This window comes from Hippichthys cyanospilos, chromosome 20 (assembly GCF_059441005.1).
Source record: "Hippichthys cyanospilos isolate Australia breed blue-spotted pipefish chromosome 20, RoL_Hcya_1.0, whole genome shotgun sequence".
NCBI classification, from domain to species: Eukaryota; Metazoa; Chordata; class Actinopteri; order Syngnathiformes; family Syngnathidae; genus Hippichthys; species Hippichthys cyanospilos.
Window position 1 is genome coordinate 11,307,675 of NC_142388.1, and position 8,896 is coordinate 11,316,570.

The following is an 8,896-nucleotide window of genomic DNA, read 5'->3' on the forward strand; positions in this document are numbered from 1 at the left end:
GAAGAACTGTTCACTGGTGCAAGTTTCTCCAGGTCTGACTTCTGGGTTCTCCACCACTTTCTTTGGAGGGAGGTGTCAACTTTCTGGGAGAACCAAGGAGGGGGCAGTGGGGGAGCTGTCAATCAAAGCTCAACCCAGCCAATCAGGAGACGTTCCAAAGCTACCTCCGGAAGTGGTTCCCCTCCCTAGCCACGCCTGGTGGTGCACCCCTTATGTGGTCAACGGATAGACATAAAACTCTACACTTAGTATTTATTGCATTATTTATATGATATATTCGGCTTTTTAAGATAAATGATAAAAATTAAGCTTTTTTTTTCATTTGAATAAATTATTAAGCACTAAATGGGTCAGTATGCACAATGCAAATGAACGTAAATTTAAAACAAAATGCTAACGTGCATAATCAAGTATAGAAAAAGTACAAACAAGTGCAAAACAAAAATTGGAAATTAATAGAAAAGTAAACATTCTCGAAAAAATTACGTGTTATAGCTATAGGCCATGTATAATTAATGCATTGGTGTAATATTTAGGATAGGGACGGAAATCAGTCAAAATGTAAAGTGTCAAAATCTTTGCAATAAATACTTATTTATAGTTATTCTATTCATGCATAATATATCAAGCCCACTTCTCCGTTTCTTATCGAGAAGCTTAATCTCATGTCCCTCTTTAAGCACGTACTATTTCAAATAATGGTTATTCGATTATTGAACGTGATTAAGTTGCACATGGATTTTTAATGATTTGGGTTTTTCAATGCGTGTTTGACGAATAAATACCTTTTTAGAAAATTCTGTTCACTTGAATACCTTTTTTACAAAGAGTTAATTGAACGATTTATTGACATTTTCCGTTTCAGTGATGGCGAGAAGGGTTCCGAAGTCACGCTTTGACCTCCACGGCGAGTGAGCAAGTAAATCAAGTCAGGTGAGAATTTGCTTCTGAAATTATTTAGGACTTGAAAATGTATGTGACTGTGTGTGCGAATATGATTTAAACGATCCATTTGGAATTTGCGCTGTTTTGTAAAGCGCTAAAATAATTGCAGACGTCTTTGCATTGTTTTAAATTAGTTGTGCGCACTTGGATAATCGCCAAGTTGGTTTACAAAAAATCCACCCTCAGGATAAGCTATAGCCTCTTTCCAACAGTCTCTTGACTTGAAAAATGCCTTAATCAAAAAAATGGTTATACGTAACATTATACTTTTAAATCTATCAATATATTTTCCACTGTCATTCAAGCAAGCATAAAGATAAAAACTTATGACTGTCTCAAAAATACAAATAACGTTAATGCTGGTGGTTAATGGCCATAAATTTGATTTATATTCCTACAATCATTGTTCGTCCATTATTATTATTGTAATAAATATTATTATCTGTATCCAGTTCAACTGGCAATCATAAAATGGAGCAGCGTAAAAAATTACGACTGTGTATGTATTCGCCTTAATAACAACTTGCATGGATGGTTAAACTATATTTTTCCGTTTGCGCAACTGCTTTGGATTGTGATTAAATGCTGACAAAAAAAGCAGCTTAATGGAATCATTTTCGGACGAAATAGAAACCGATCAATAGCCGATGACTGCGGAATTAGTGACAGCTGTATGGCGCGTGCGTGGCAGACGCGTGCCCGCGCGCGTCTTTGATGGACCTTGACTGCGCGTGCCAGTCTGCGGGCCTCTTCTTCCTACTTTTATTTCATCAATTTTCTTTTTAGACGTTGTGACAAAAAGTAAGGTTTTTTTAAATAATTAAATGTATGTAACGCAACATATATCAATTGTAGAGATTTGCATGATGTCATTAAACTTTTTGATAATAACATTTGGTTACCTTATTTAGCTACTTCCGTTTCAAAATATTAGAAAGCCTTCTCAGTTCGTAAAAACTGCTGAAGCAGTAGCTGTAAAATCAGAACTAAAGTCAGAACACGTAGCACTAATGTCCAATCTCCTAAAACATTCCAAAACTGAGATACTGAGCATTAATCAGTAATAACATGACCAGTTGTAATTATAGATGCCAGGAATAATTGAATTACTAAAATATCAGGAACAACTTATTTAAATTGAATGCTCTTATATCAGAAGCAAATCAATGATGAACTTTTTAAAGCAAATACCAGCAACAATGCTCAAAAGCATTTATCGATTAAAAACTTTAAAAGTAATTTTCTGTAACAATTCTACTTATTAAAGCATGTATCCATAATATTTTAACAGTAATACTTGACATAATAAAGTATATATCATTAATAAATGAAATACTATAGCACATCGCAGTAATAACTGCATTTTCAAAGAAAGTCAGAGTACATATAATAAAAGCTAACAGTTATATCAGGACTCGTGAAATACAAACTAAATTACAACATACTTGCGTGCCTAATAAATTTCAGTAATAATTGAAATACTAAAACATCATTACCAACAGCTGACATACCTCATTGATTTGTAGTTACCAAAACAAATCAATAATCAAAAAACTTATTAAAGGACACGGCCATAACTGATCAAAAAACAAACATTGATGATAAATTACTAAATAATTGCCAGTAATATTTGTACTGCTCAAGCATGTAACACAATAGCCATGCTAAAAAAAAACATCAATAATACTGGAACGAATAAAACCATTTAAGTATAAATACAAAAGCACAAACATGTAATAAAATACTAAAGCATAAATCAATTCTTGGGGAAATAAAACACATATCAGTAATCACTGAAATATGAACGCACAAATGAATAAAATTATATTGTAGTAAAACACAAACCAAGTAACACTGAAGAACTAAAACACACCAGCACTTACTAAAGCATTACTGCTAATATTTAAAGTACTAAAGCAGAAATCAGAAGGCATTAAAATATTAAAGCATGAATGCATGAAGCATGAAGTAATCATCAAAATACAAAAACAAAAATCAGTAATACACTAATAAAGCACTGAAACATAGACCAGTAATTAAAAATGTGTATATTGTCATTAAAAAAAAATCATTACATTATTAGAGCATAAATCAGTATAATACAGAATTAACAAGTGAGTAATTATTGGAACATTAAAGCACTGCTGCAAACTCATTGAAGTGTTCAAGCACAAATCAGGAATTATTGAAATCCTAAAACACATCAGTAATGACTAACTACAAAAAAACGGTTCTCAACGTGGGGTCCGCGGATCTCCGGGGCCGTCGCCTAACTGCAGGGATGTTCGTGAAATAATTTGAGTATCAATAAAAACTACACATTTGTGTTCATTTGATTTGATTTTATATTAAACTCTGAAAGTATTCATGACTTTTCAATAAATCAATGATTTCAAACAGTTTAATATAATTTTTAACATAATGAATATAATTTTTAGGGTTGCAAATGGGGTCCTTGCCCTCTAATTGGGGTCACTGACCCCAAAAATTTAATAGTAAATGTGACACTGTGCATTTCTCTCTTAGCCCCTCGCATTGGTCAAGCATTTTTTTGTTCTGGAAATGTTATTTATATGTTTATAAAATATGTAAAACAAACAACAAAATCCAGCAGTCACATTTTTGAAAAACATGCTGTTTTGCGTAAATAAGTTTTGTTTTTCTGTTAAAAAAAATTGTTTTAGTCATTAACAGTTATTAACAAAAAACACATCAGTACTATATTTCTGTTTTTGGGGTGAATTAAACCTCAACTCATGAAAAAATGCCAACTTTTTGTCCTCAAAGCTCCCCTTGAAGCCATGCGCTTAAAACGCCGCTAATGCTCATGATGATGTGAAAATCACAATCTTAAAACGCAAACATCTGCAGCTCGTAATTGAGCTTTAGGGGAAGGACGGGGGGGGGGGGGGGGGGGGGGGGGGGGGGGGGGGGGGGGCACACGTGCATCTTAAAAAGCGCACAACAACACTTATTTTCATCCCATTCCTTTCTGTGAAGCAACTGGAAGCATTTAAGCGTTTTCTTAATCAAAGAACAAAGTCATAAAAAATTTGGAATTGGCCGCTAATCCCGCCTTTCCTGCTCGTCTAACTAGCATTTAGCACACATTGAAGGAATGCCGTTTTATTGGCGTGTTTAGGGAGTCAAAATGTGCACAAACACGTACGGGTTTTTATAACCACTTTGCAAAAAGAGGAAAGAAAGTGTTTCAGTGTTTCCCCGGCCAGTTCCTATTTTTACCTTTTTCTAATTGGTGGTAATGACTCCATTTTAATGGCAAAGGCAACATGAAAGCCGCACGAAGACGTTACATGTGTTCCCTTGACAAACTCAGGCCTTTTACAGTACTTCATATTTTTATGGCAATAATATTGGCCTTCTTATGAATGGGCTCACTTGATTGATATTTTACAATGGAAACACTATATATTGACATCAAAGCACTGTACAGTGTCGCCTCTACATTTGAACGCCTCTTGTTATAACGAAATTCAGCTTATGAAACGCCTCAGCGGAAAATTTTGTCTCTAGTAACGAGAGAAAATTCAAGAGATGACATTGTTGGCTTATAATATGAGACACAAGACACCAGCGCTCGCTCCAACATGACTGAAATATAATACGTTAACGCAACCCGTCATTACTACCGTATTTGTTATTGTTTGTGCTGCATTTTTATCATTTATTAATATGCCGGCTTGCCCTCAAACGAGACAGTAGTTTTTTGCATTGATGGTTACTGTGGTCTTTCAGTTTTAATCTTTACTCGTTTTATCCACACTATCAAAAATTTACACCATAGAACAAACAAACATAAGTTGACATAAGCTATGGCTAACATTGTACTTATTCGCATAAAAACATAGATGGAAAATATCACTTTGGGTTGTCGCATCTGACGTTTGTGCTGTTAGCATGTCATTAGCACTTTAGCAATGACTGCACACAGGAAGTACTTTGCATGGCCCCAAACTAAATCTAATTATAATTACATGCTCAAAATAATCCTAAAAATAAATATTATTGCTCCTGTGGACTTGCAAATAATTCCTGGATCACTGGAAATGTAAAAGAAAAATGTACAAATTAAATGTCCTAAAAGGTGTCTTTTTCTGCATTCATCACCAGCACACCGGCACCATCTCATGGCAAACAAGTGAACTGCATTCATATTGTCAATTGTTAGGAGTGCTTTTTTATTATCCTTTTAATGATATTTTGATTATTATGCTCTAATGTAATTAAAATAATTTGTTACCGTTTCGGTTGTACGTTTATATAATTTAATAATATTTATTTAAAAGGTTTATGAGCATTTTTCGGGGATTGGAACAGATTAGGCTATTAACATGTATTATATCTGCTTAAAGGATTCAGGGACAGGAATGTGTCACACTACAGGTCATCACAGTGCTTTTCCACACCATGACAATGAGGCACTCCAATGCACCCACGCCAGCTCAAAGTCAAATCAGACGCCACCATCCTCACTCTTCTGCCTCTTTCTGATTGACATACATACTCACAGCTGACAATGAGGCACTCGAGAGCACCCATGTGAGCCCGGGGTGCCAATTAACATGCTGCCCGTTAAATTGGATTAAAAAAAAAAAAAAGTCCTTACTGGATTTCTCTGCGTGACTTGCACGCACATATAGCCAACAATGAGGCGCTCTAAAACAGTCACAGCAGCCCAAAGCCCCAGTACTCGTGCTGGCTCTCAAGTCAGACTTTAAAAAAAAGAATTCCTTTTCATGATCCATCTTTCTCAATGGCGAGCGCACACCGATAGCAGACAACGAGGCACTCGGAACCAAGAAGGGTATGAGGCATAGCTTGTTCGCTAATGGCAAGAATTTTACAAAAAATACTTTACATCAAATCTTTATTTTTTTCAAAATGAACGGACATATACTGATTTCAGTAGACCCAATTTGTTAAGTCCAATTTAGCATGAAAGCTAATCATAAGACAACACAAAAAATACCCACTGTTCCATGGAAATCCAAATTTTGCATCATATTCTCCCATTAGATAATATCAAAGTGCGGCGGTCAAACACTTTATTGCTGTTAGAATCTTCTGTTTTCCTACAATTGTCCGTTTCGAGCCGTTTTCAAGCCGTGCGACGTCCTGTTTTGCCATTAACACGCCATATTTTTCTTTTTGGGATAAAATGGCTGCAAGCTGGCCGTCCCTGAGCACATTTCAACACGTTGTTGTCCCACCCAACATCTTGACCTTCTTCCTCCGCTTTTTTATTTAATTTTATTTATTTCTTTTAATGGCTTATTCCCCATTGTCGTCATTACCGGAGTTGCACCCTGAATGTCATTTTTTTATGGCCTCACTGGAGATTTTCAACCATAAAGCACACACAAGCCTGAATGAGCTGGACGTGTTTGGGTGTCTCCCACTCCTGTGAAAAAGCAAATTTGAAATTTTAGTTTTGTCTTACAGGAATCTTTCCAATATATTACAACATAGGATTTCATTCAAAGCAAGCTTTCCCAAAAGGGAAATATAAGTTTATATTTAAGAATATACAGTGGACGACTGTATAAAACGAGTGGAATGTTTCCCCCCAAATTATGTTTTGTGTTTTTTAAATATAAAATAGCTAACATGTTTTCCATCCATGAACTTTCTGAATAGATCATACTTTTTTTTGCGGTGTCAAAAATTTTCCATTACATGATTTTTATCCTCTTGAAAAAATCCAACTGAAGGTATTTAAAAAACAAAAAAGTGACAAGCGTAGAAGCTTTTTGTGAGCGTGTGCTGCTTTGGCTCGAAGTGGTTTTTGTCCTCTGTGATAGAGCCTCGGGCGAGAAATGTGTTTTTCATCCCGCGTCTCTTCCTCCCTCTTCCCGGGATAACAGGGTCACAGCATGGAGACCCCCGATGACTCCACACCTGGAACAACAACGCCCGGAATATCCGCTCGGCGTGCACGTGTTTAGTGTGTGTGCGTGCATGTGTGAGCGCTAATCCTTCTTCAACACCTCTTCAGGCCTTTAAACGAGCCCTGGGGTGCACCGAGTATGAAACACTCGAGTCTTTTCTTTTTTTTTTAACATGTGCGTGTGTGAGCAGGCGACGCGGCGCTGAGATGTGATTAATAAAAGATGAGTGCAGGGGAAGTCGGAGTGTTTGGATTCAGTCTTTACGGGATGAAAGACGGGTAAAGGGGTGGGGGTGTGGAGCCGGGGGGCAGGCCCGGGACCACACTGTGAACGGGCCTTCGGGGTGAGGGGGTGCAACAAGTGATGACAATGAGAAAATATTCCCATCCGCCATCTTTTGATGCCGGCGGGGCGCCTGTCTTTCGAAAAGCAGCGCTGCAAATCAACTGGTAAAGATGATAGCTGCACAACGTTTCTCACATACATGTTTTTCCTTGACGTATTTCGGCTCCAATTGACCGCTCACCTGACATGAATGTCTCAAAATGTGGGAGTTCGACAACTAATTTTCATTTTGTCTACTCGTTTGGTCGCGATTCGAAATTTCAACCTGTGATCACAAGAATTACGGCCAATCAAAAATACACAACCTTTACAGTGCTCTCGTTTGCCTGCGTCCCCGGGTCCCATTCGCACATACTTCAAATCGAAGTGCGTCCGCTGTGCCAAAAAATGGATTCACATGTGAATTCTCATTTGCTACGATTTAAACCGATTCAAAACCTCACTGATTCTCATTTACTCTGATTTAAATCCATATAAAACGTCGCTATATGGATATTAAAACTAAAAAAGAAACCCACTTCCTGCGCATTTATTTTTCTGTACTATGTCAGAGGTGTACTATGCAATATTGTCACCCGGCCCGTACTGGGAAGTGCGGTAAGCTGCTCGACGCACAAGAACAAACAATGGAAGAAATTCAACGTCCTGTCCTTATTGAAAGCAGTTTTGTCGCACTTTGCGACACAAAGCACAAAAGGCAACACAGCCAGAAACAAACCAAGTTTGACTGCCACGGATGTGGTGATTGTGGAAGCAAATAGTCCGTAATCATCACAAAACTTCAGCATGTTCACAAAATAAACTAAAACAAGATCAACAGTGTTTGCAAACTCCAAATTGATTCACGCACTCATATTACTCACAGAGTGGTTTGGGGGCGCAGTGGGTTGCACATCCGCCTCACAGTTAAGGTACCTGAGTTGGCTCAACCCTTCCTGTGTTGAGTTTGCATGTTCTCCCTGAGCCAACGTGGGTTCTCGCCGGACACTTAGGCTTCCTCCCACTTTCCCAAAACATGCATGGCAGATGAATTAGGCACGCTAATCTGTCCTGAGGTATGATTGGCTGTATGTACCTGTGGCTATAAAATTAAGCATAGAGAGTCTCTGTCCCACAAATGAACAGGTGATGGAGAAATCATTTGAAGCTGACAACCTTTCAAAATCCACACTTTCGCCTTTATGCTTGACTGATTTCCTTCTTTATGGCAATCTGCATTTTACTTAGCAATTTTATCAATGGTTCAACAGAATGCCAATAAAATAGACCAAAATAATAGAAAATAGACTAATACAATATATTGCATGTGTAATGCCAAAAGGTGAATCTAGAGTAAAATTAACTCAAATATGAATTTGTTCCCTTTTATGATTGAGATTGAGATTATCATAAAATGATGTACAGTAAATAAATTGATCATTTGCTTTTGACAGTCATCAATGTCAAAAGTTGGGTGAAAAACTGGACTGGTCACCACGCTAATCACAAATGAGATTGGCAAATGAGATGAGGACTACAACTATGTTTGTAATATTACTATTTTTTCACTTTTAAACCGCTCCCCCTCAAAATTCATCTTTCTTAAAAATTGCAACTTAATTCCAAAATATTCAGCATTTTTCTCAAAATATTGCATCCAAATTTCTTTAAAATTTTCCTTACATGTTTTCTTTTATTCATTCGTGTTACTGTTTATT

The 8,896-nt window shown here is 37.0% G+C and overlaps 1 long non-coding RNA gene across 1 annotated transcript; it reads left to right on the plus strand.

Annotated features, from left to right (window-relative positions):
- The first annotated feature begins 281 nt into the window (after nucleotides 1-281).
- LOC148407392 (uncharacterized) lies at nucleotides 282-6,951 on the plus strand. The gene is made up of 3 exons (XR_015863800.1): nucleotides 282-349; nucleotides 866-933; nucleotides 6,831-6,951. It is a non-coding gene; the product is annotated as an uncharacterized LOC148407392 (long non-coding RNA).
- The last annotated feature ends 1,945 nt before the right edge of the window (nucleotides 6,952-8,896 follow it).